The sequence below is a fragment of the Montipora capricornis genome, chromosome 11 (genome assembly GCF_036669925.1).
Source record: "Montipora capricornis isolate CH-2021 chromosome 11, ASM3666992v2, whole genome shotgun sequence".
Taxonomy (NCBI): domain Eukaryota; kingdom Metazoa; phylum Cnidaria; class Anthozoa; order Scleractinia; family Acroporidae; genus Montipora; species Montipora capricornis.
Window position 1 is genome coordinate 19,777,945 of NC_090893.1, and position 9,048 is coordinate 19,786,992.

The 9,048-nt window shown below is 38.6% G+C and overlaps 1 long non-coding RNA gene across 1 annotated transcript; it reads right to left on the reverse strand.

Moving 5' to 3' along the window:
• Positions 1-1,121: 1,121 nt before the first annotated feature.
• Positions 1,122-5,468, reverse strand: LOC138024414 (uncharacterized). The gene is made up of 3 exons (XR_011126994.1): positions 5,299-5,468; positions 4,981-5,051; positions 1,122-1,490 (listed from the first exon to the last, which is right to left on the reverse strand). It is a non-coding gene; the product is annotated as an uncharacterized lncRNA (long non-coding RNA).
• Positions 5,469-9,048: the final 3,580 nt, after the last annotated feature.

Below are 9,048 nucleotides of genomic sequence, written 5' to 3' on the forward strand. Positions count from 1 at the left end.
TCACTTCTATCTTTTGTCTATAACCCCCATGTCAACTACACACTTCTCTCACATGGCTGTTTGTTAAGAATTCAAAGCTCGTTAAGTAAAGCTAATGACAATGACTATTGTCTGAGTACAGTCTAGACTGCCACACACTGATGTCAATACCTTCATACATGTACAAAAGTGACATTCACTCTTGCCTAAAATTAAAACAGAAACTACCTTTTTTTGTTTATTGGGACCTTTTTGTCATAAAAAAATTGACAGGAAAACTTCTTGATGCAATACATGTATATGCTTATTTTCTTCCTTTAATAACTTACATGCCATACAAGAGTATCGCTATAACTTCTATTAATATCACTCTTGAGAACATTGTTTTAAACTTTTCTATTACATTTATAACATACTAGATAGGAAAAGGTAAACCAATACTACATTCTCAAATTCCATTACGTTTGAGGGTCTACAAACTGGCTGAATACATGTATCTACAATCATTGCAATGTGACTACTGATTGTGCATGTTTCCTTAATGAGCATAAAATTACGAAGATTTATAACTCTTGCAAAACCGTCCAAACAAACATTAAGAAAAAAATTAATTCCTGGACAAAGAGATTTGAGACTTTCCTGTTTTTTTTTTTTTTACTTTTGGACCACAACTTAGAAAGAAGGCCAACAGTGTACCCTTCCCCCACCCCAGCCAGGACAATGTTGTTCAGGAAGATGAGCAAAGAATCCATCTACTGTATATCTCAACATTGTGGTTGGAGGTGGGGTGGGGGGGGGGGGGGGGGGGGAGGATTTTAAGACTTAATTCATGCATAAAATTTTTTAAGATATGGACCAGGTTCATGTACATGTAGTAAACAACCTTGTCCAGGATTCTTCGTTACCCTCTGCTATTTTAACATCCATTTAAAGAAAATTAATATGTGTATGGTGTAGCAGCATAAAAAAACCAGGGTTCCATTTCCAATACAAGCCCTCAAAATTAAACAGCTTAAGGCACGCATTTACAGGATAAAATGCAGTTGAGTTATCTCAAATCAAATCCAAGGTTGGAAGCCACATGCTCATATTGTAATACAAACCGGGTCACTATTGTATTCATGTAGCAGTGACCTTTGAAGAACAAGGAATATATAGTAACAACACATGCTATTCATAAGCCAATCTAGATTTGCCTCAATTAGCTTAACCCTGAGCACTTGAGAGTGACATGAACTTTGAATTCTTCATTCATCCAAAAGGGAAATTTGAATTATACATGGATCACGAGCGCATGGAGACATGCGTCTTCTACATGAACAATGGCAGTGATCTTTTTCACCATAACTTAGAGATAACATAACACAACACAAGTTATACGTAATTAGAGCTTGTTGTCATTGCATGGGTCATCTACAAAATTACAAGAATTTAAGTAATGATGAACTGTTTTTCCAAACAGATACTTTTTCATGTGATGTCAAGGGACAGCTTCGTCAATGGCAAGAACTCTGCAATGGTGATTTGATGCAGTTAAATAAACTCTGTACTCGCACCAAACTCAGAAGATACAGTATTTACTAATCAGTTTTGATTAACCTTTGTGGCTGCTATACAGACACAACCCATGTTAACGCATGCACTTGCTACATATATCTCATGTAATCAATCAAGGCAAGTGTTGTAACTCAGCAGAATTCCAATCAAGACTTTACCTTACATTAACTCTCTCTTAATTCTTAAATCACCTTGCAATGTTCCTTGTATGAATAATGAATCCACCCGCAAATAAATTAAGTGTAAGCAATACAGGAAGACTGTTTGCACGCCTGCGTCACTCACAACTGACTTTACAAAATAAACATACCCGGTAAAAGGAATACCAATGGCTAGTTGTAAAACATTAAATGAGGAATGCCCAGGGTAATAGGAATGGGGACCGGGGACAAGGAAACAGGGAACCTCTAAAATAGGAAATCTCTAAAAGGGGGAATTACTAAAATGGGGAATCTCTAAAAGCGGAAATAACTAAAATAGGGAATCTCTAAATGGGGGAATTACTAAAATAGGGAAATCTTTAAAATAGGGAATCTCTAAAAGGAGGAATCTCTAAAAGAGGGAATCTCTAAAAGAGGGAATTACTAAAATAGGGAATCTCTAAAATAGGGAATCTCTAAAAGGGGGAATTACAAAAAGGGCAAATCTCTAAAAGGGGGAATTACTAAAATGGGGAATCTCTAAAAGAGGGAATTACAAAAATGGGAAATCTCTAAAAGAGGGAAATACTAAAACAGGGAATCTCTTAAAGGGGAAATTACAAAAATGGGGAATCTCTAAAAGGGGAAAATAATAATTAGTTACAAAAATGGGGAATCTCTAAAAGAGGGAATCTCTAAAAGAGGGAAGTACTAAAATAGGGAATCTCTTAAAGGGAGAATTACTAAAATGGGGAATCTCTAAAATACATGTAGGTAATCTCTAAAAGGGGGAATTACTAAAATAGGACTCTCTAAAAGGGGGAATTACTAAAATGGGGAGTCTCTAAAAGGGGAAATTACTAAAATAGGGAATCTCTAAAAGGAGGAATTGCTAAAATGGGGAATCTCTAAAAAGGGAAATCCCTAACATCTTTTTAACTCCTAAGAAAGTGTGACAGTCATCAATCATTGGGCAGGAAATGGCTTTCAAATAGCGCTGCATCAAAACATTGGCAGCTGGCAACTTCTTACTGGGATCGCAAGTCTCTCATACAGTATATTCATTTAATATATGTAACCATAGATGCATCAGTGAAGGTTGTAAACACGCCTTAGACCTTACGATCGGCTCACTTGGCGTTCTTTCTCCACCTCTAGCGGTATATATAATGAAAGAGGAGGCTCCGCAGAGGACAACATCACAGGCAATTTTGCTTCAACTTGAAAGAAAGTCAGTGTAAAAAAACAACATATTTCTTAGGTCACTGAAGGATGTAGCGTCCCTTTACATGTCCGTTTCAAGGGATTCATATTAGTCGGCGTTCATGAGCTAACAGATCAGCCTTGCAAATTAGCAATGTATAATTCTTTGCAATGAACACCGCTCCCCTTTTTGCATCCATCCACAGGCATCTTATGAGGTAGGGCGACAAATAAATTAATTATTGCCTGTCTACAAATAGAATTGGTGGGAAAACATGATGGTGTTTACATTTCTTCGATGCATGCATACAAAAAAAGCCATTCACACAACAGTAGTGTACAACTAAATTCAATAGTAATGAGAATATGTAGAATCCAAAGCATCCTTGTGTTATATTGTTGGCTTTTCGAGTCATTTCCTTAATTTTAATTCCATGGTACTCAAGTTGATGGATACCTCATCATTCACTTGCACACAAACACATAAAGGGGAAATCTGAGCAGTGCATGACGAAAAGCATGAAAGACCAATTAAAGAAATACTAAATTCTCCCAAAGATGTTGGACATGGTGGGAAAACCATAAAAAAATATTTTTTCGCGACAGGCAATGTTTTGTCTTTTCTCTGCCGAGTTGACATTAAGTAAACATGGCTGACTTTCAGTTTCCCTTGGCTTTTGGATTTGCTAGTTTGCCGAAGTTTCAGTGGGAAGACCTAGTCAGCCAAGAAGTGATAGGTCAAGGGACCTTTGGAGCCGTGTTTTTGGTGTTTTCAAGCTGAAGGAAAGCCCGCAGAAAATGTTATTGTAAAAAAGCTGTTAAGTACAGCTCAGGATTTTACGGCAATGTTCATCAAGGAGGCCAAGATTTTAAAGGATTTACACCAAAACAAACATTGTTTCATGTTAACAGTGCGTTGTCAAATTCCGCTCATGGCTGATATCCCACAGTGCAACCAAATGTCAAAAATAAGATTATTCTTTCGCTTCTTCTTTTGCTCGAATTGTGAATCGTTAAAGGTGGTTTATATAGAAGGACTCACTTCTCTACTCCTCTCACGTTGTACGTTTTTTCAAAATGTAATGAGCAAGGTTTTCTGACTTTAAAGCCATTAACTGGTCTTCCAGTTTCTCTTCCAGCTTTACAACTTTCACATTGTATGTTTCCTTCATATGTATGTTTCGTCCGCAGTTTTACGATAGAAACAGTACTTCGTTGATATTTTAATAGCAGGCATTTCTGTGTGAATTGCACCGGCAGTCAACAATTGCACTGTTAAAATGGATGCTTGTCATTAAAATCAACCAATCAGACCTCTCTTAATTTTGCGGTCTCGGAGATTCCCCTTTTTAGAGATTCCCCCTTTTAGAGATTCCCCATTTTAGGAATTCCCACTTTTAGAGATTCCCCCTTTCAGGGATTCCCCATTTTAGAGATTCCCCCTTTTAGAGATTCCCCACTGAAGCAGTGTTCCAGATAAGAGTCAATAACCCGACAACGAAGGCTTCCTGACTCGACAGATGAAATGTAAATATTCAGTTAAATATTACAACAAACTGACCTGGGTGACCCGTTAAATGGTATAAATAACCCCCCAATTGAAAAAATTAACTGGAACTCTATTTAGAGATTTCCCCTTTTAGAAATTCCCCCTTTTAGATTCCCCCTTTTAGAGAGTCCCCATTTTAGAGATTCCCCCTTTAAGAGATTCCCTAATAATTTTTAGTAATTCCCCATTTTAGAGATTCCCCCTTTTAGAGAGTCCATATTTTAGTAATTCCCCCTTTTAGGAGATTCCCTATTTTAGTAATTCCCCCTTGTAGAGATTCCCTATTTGAGTAAGTTATCCTTTTAGAGATTCTTCATTTTAGTAATTCCCCCTTTTAGAGACTCTCTATTTTAGAGATTCTCCGTTCCCTATTTCCCATTCCCCGTTTTAGAACTAGCCAAGTAACAACATACTTGCTAGCTTTCACCAAAAGTTCTGAGAAAATTACAGGAAGGGAGTAAAAAGTAAGCTTCATCAAAACTGGTTGATTACGCTTAAATTACACGTAGTTGTTCTTGTTCATTAAGAAATGGTTATCAATGAGCAACTTACCACTGTCGCTCCAAATGGATGCAGAATGCCTACAGGTCAAGCAATAGCTTCGTCAACGAAAAGAAATGAGTCTGCAATTACGATTTGATGTGGTTATTACATTATCTAGTATCACGATAAAACGATCATGTTTAATATGTAGAGGGTTTATCCTTACACATAACTCAAAGTAACTTCAAATTCGACGATCAAATTCTGTAACTTTATGAGAGAGTTTAACATGGATCAATGATGTTTCAGTTCTGTCGCAAAGCGAGACATAAGACTTACTTATACATGTACAATTAGTTTGCTAGTTGCTTGGTGGGACTTACGTACATGTAGTTTTCCAGAGCGAAACGTGTTTTCGTATCCTTTCAATTTTCCAACCACAAACTTCCAATCTGTTCTTACTTGCCTTATCTATCACAAACAACGGACAACTGAGAAAAGAGAAACCAAAACGTCTGTGTTGCGATAAACTGCTGAGAGGATTTGCTGAGAGGCAATTCCCACAACAATCCGAGAATAAGAGAGACCCTGGGAAAGAGGTAGGAAGGTATGTCATGTGGGGACACATGATATGAGTGACCCTATTTGGTAGAATGGATGAATTATGGAACAGAATGGAGGAATTGCAGAATACACGGAATACTCTAAAATACGGAATACATGGAATATTCTAAAACACGGAAAATATTGAATATTTTGAAACGCGGAATATTCTAAAAAGCGGGATGAGAGGAAAGACTTTTAAGAAAGGAAATAAATAATACATTTTTTGCCCGTGAATAGTGTGCGTAGGATAAAGAAACTTCGCATGATAATTTTACATTTCCTCGCGACCAAAGATATAAAAACGTGTTACAGAGAAGAGATCATACAAATTGATTCACCTCTGGACGATAGGTTTCCCCGCTTCCGTTTTTGTGCCTCTCGGACTGTGTTGAAACATCACATGCGCACTTTCTTACACTAAGAGAAGGAAAAATGGAGAAAGACGTTGGTAAGTGTCTCAATTGCCGTAAAAACATAATGTACGACATGTTATAGTTTCTTTTTCAGGCTGATTTGCTAAATCAATGCCTTTTTTAAGGTCTTTGTTACAAAACCTGCTTCGTTCATACACGAATTCCCTGGAATTCACAGGGGAACCACCTTAAGTTGTTGTTGTTGTTATCGATCTGTAGAAGGACTGAATACATTACAGCGGTTGCGATTTGCTCGGCAATAAAGTTTGAAAGCAAATAATACAATGAAAGATCAAACAAAGTGTCAACCGAGTCCTGTGTTATTATTTTTTTTTTTGGTCGTTCCGAGCTGTTTTGGGCGTCATTTACGAGATCTTTTCCCGACCGCCAGTTGGAGTGTCAAGGAAATTGACAAGGCAGGCAATGCAACACCGAGCCGCCGACCAGTGACCTCGTCTTGTTCAAGCGGGAACTGACGCCAAACCAGTGAAATTCTCACGTTAAAAACACCAGCAACCGATCGATAAGGGATGTCCTCACACCTTCGCTGAATTTGAGCTTCAGTGCAACCCGACCGTTGCCAAGCGTTGGCAAACCAACGGTCGTGTTGCACCGATTGCTAGATTTGAATAGACTCAAATGCATCGAATTCCTTTGATCTGATTTCTTGCACCAATCATGTTGAGAAAGCATTATTATGGATTTCAGGATCGCCTTTCTCGGTCAATTTTCGAAAGATGACGCCCAAACTCGACGAAGGTATGAGAACATCCAGCGAGGACATGTCGTGAGGAAATGTAAAATTATCATGCGAATTTCGTTATCCTATGCAGACTACTCACGGGCAAAAAAAAATGTATTATTTAAATCCTTTCTTAAAATACTTTCATCTCATCCCGCGTTTTAGAATATTCCGTATATACTGCGTTTCGAAATATTCAATATTTTCCGAGTTTTAGAATATTCCGTGTATTCCGCAATTCCACCATTCTACCGAATAGGGTCACCCCATGATTTTGTCCCCAAAGTAGGTGGAAGTAGGTGTAGTAGCAGTATAGTTGATGTAATAATAATAATGATAACAATAATAATAATAATAATAATAATAATAATAATAATAATAATAATAATTTAATAACTTCTAGAGCGCGATTTACATTCACTGATCAATAGCGCTTTACAACTGAAAATACTTACTTACTTACTTATGCCTAGTACCCCTCCTGGGGCATAGGCCACCTACAAGAGTTCTCCAGCTATCTCTGTCCTGGGCTTTCCTTACTAGCTGACTCCAGGTCAGCCCCAATCTCTTGATATCCGCTTCCAAGTCCCGTCTCCACGAGTTCCTAGGCCGTCCCCTTTTCCTCTTGTCTTGTGATGTTGGTAGAAGGCTTTCGGAGAGTGTGGCCTATCCATCTCCAACGTCTCATCATGATCTCAGCATCTGCAGGCCTCTGCTTGGTTCTTTGCCAGAGGTCTTCGTTGTTGTTTGTGATCGGCCAACGTATCCGCGAGATTTTTTGTAGACATGAGTTGATAAAGGTCTGCACCTTCTTTGTAGTTGCCACTCTTGTTCTCCAAGTCTTTGAGCCATATAGTAGAACAGGTTTGACATTGCTGTTAAAGATCCTCATCTTAGTCTGAAGTGTAAGATCTTTGGAGCTCCAGACGTTCTTTAACTGCAAAAAAACTGCTCTTGCTTTGCCAATTCTGGCTTTAACGCCAGCTTCTGTGCCCCCCTGGATGTCAACTACACTACCCAGATAGGTAAAGGAGTTTACCTCTTCCAGAAAGTCGTCATCCGGCCGCCATGGCCGGTCCCAAGTCCCGGCGAGAAAGGATGAGGGTTGGGCGTGAGGCTCGCAACCTCACCCCGTAAAACACCTGCTTGCTACAGAAACAACTGAACATACTACAATGAAATTCAAATTAGTAAAACTACTTACATGTCTATTAATAAAATAGAATATTTATAATAATGATAATAAACTTAGAATATCAAACAGGATGCGCTTTAAAAGCTACATGAAATAAGTAAGTTTTCACCTTACATTTAAGAAAACAAAACTGGGCACTAGTAGTAGCTGTAGTCGGTGTAGTCTGTCTAGTAGTTGTAGTACGAGTACTATCTGCAGTACATGTAGTAGTTGTATAGGTTTAGTAGCTGTAGTAGGTGTAGTACGACCCCATCGTTGCGACCGTTGCGTTTTACTTTTCCTCACACTTGTGTCGCAATGGAAGTTAAACAAAACAGAGTAACAAAGTTCATGAAACCGACGACGTCACACTGTGCAACACCTGCTGATGCCATCACAGGCCACCCAGACTCGGAGGGTGAAAAATTATAACGATTTGTATGGGAATCTCGATAACAAATAGCCTGCGAACGCATAAAAGGGGAGGGATGCTCTTCGTCTCGCTTAGGGGTGTAAATTTCGGATTTGGTCTCACTTAGGGTGTTCTGGGCAAAAAAAATTAATATGTAGCCGTAAATATCTCCTTTAGGGTTGCGCGCGAAGAAATATAAAAGTGTGTATGTGTTTCACGTAGGTGAAAGTATTAGATGATAATGTCTTTGTCGTTATTAAAAGGCACGGTATTTGTTTCTCTGTGTTTTAATATGGTCTCCTTTAGGGGTTTGATTTAAAATTTCCGACGAGCCGAGCTTCCCTCCCCTTTTGATATGGGAGCCCCCCCCCCCCCCCCCCCCCCCCCCCCACCGGGCGTGCGAGGTAGGGGGGAATCTTTTCGGAGCGAATAAATAGATTGGAAATATTGGATGGAGAAAGCTGATTAGCAACATCATGTACCAATTTCACTGGTAAGATTCGGGAACTAACAAAAAGAGGAACAGTGTGAGATTTGTAGTCTGAAAAATGTATTAAACGAAGAACGCGCTTTTTTAAAATGACAATTTTGTTTAGGTAAGTATTTGTAGCTTGACCCCAAGCAACAAGACCATAAGAAATATAGAGTTCGATTAGCTAGCGGTAAATATTTAAAAGTGTAGTAAACGGCACCAGATGCCTAAGCCTAGCAATAACGCCAATTCCTTTGCTTATTTTCGTCCAAATATAATCAATGTGGTGCTTCGAAGAGGGAGAACCATCAATTAGAA